The sequence below is a fragment of the Penaeus monodon genome, chromosome 30, assembly GCF_015228065.2.
Source record: "Penaeus monodon isolate SGIC_2016 chromosome 30, NSTDA_Pmon_1, whole genome shotgun sequence".
Taxonomy (NCBI): Eukaryota; Metazoa; Arthropoda; class Malacostraca; order Decapoda; family Penaeidae; genus Penaeus; species Penaeus monodon.
In genome coordinates this window covers 26,653,975-26,654,249 of record NC_051415.1, presented here as the reverse complement: position 1 = coordinate 26,654,249, position 275 = coordinate 26,653,975, and the positions used below count along the sequence as shown (strand labels likewise).

Sequence of the window (275 nt, the reverse complement as noted above, 5' to 3'; positions counted from 1 at the left end):
CTTTGCTACAAGATATCAAATCTGAAGCAAATATCTATAACTTTTATGTTGAAACATAAGTAACAGAATGACATAATTTGAATACAGTATCAGCATGATCACTCTTTTCTGATCTGCTTTGGCTAATTCACAACACAAATAAATCTATTTACAGCTATTTTATCAACAGCTTAATGAACCATTAGAAGGATATGAAGTAAAAGAAAATAACTGAAATAACTAATTTGCAAATTTGCTTATTTTCTGAAATGCAAAGATAAAACTAAAATGGAATA

At 26.9% G+C, this 275-nt stretch overlaps 1 protein-coding gene across 1 annotated transcript in view; it reads right to left on the bottom strand.

The window, feature by feature from the left end:
- LOC119592675 (zinc finger CCCH domain-containing protein 10-like) overlaps positions 1–275 on the bottom strand; it is a gene marked incomplete at its 3' end in the record, with an annotated part of 11,955 nt that overhangs the window by 3,060 nt on the left and 8,620 nt on the right.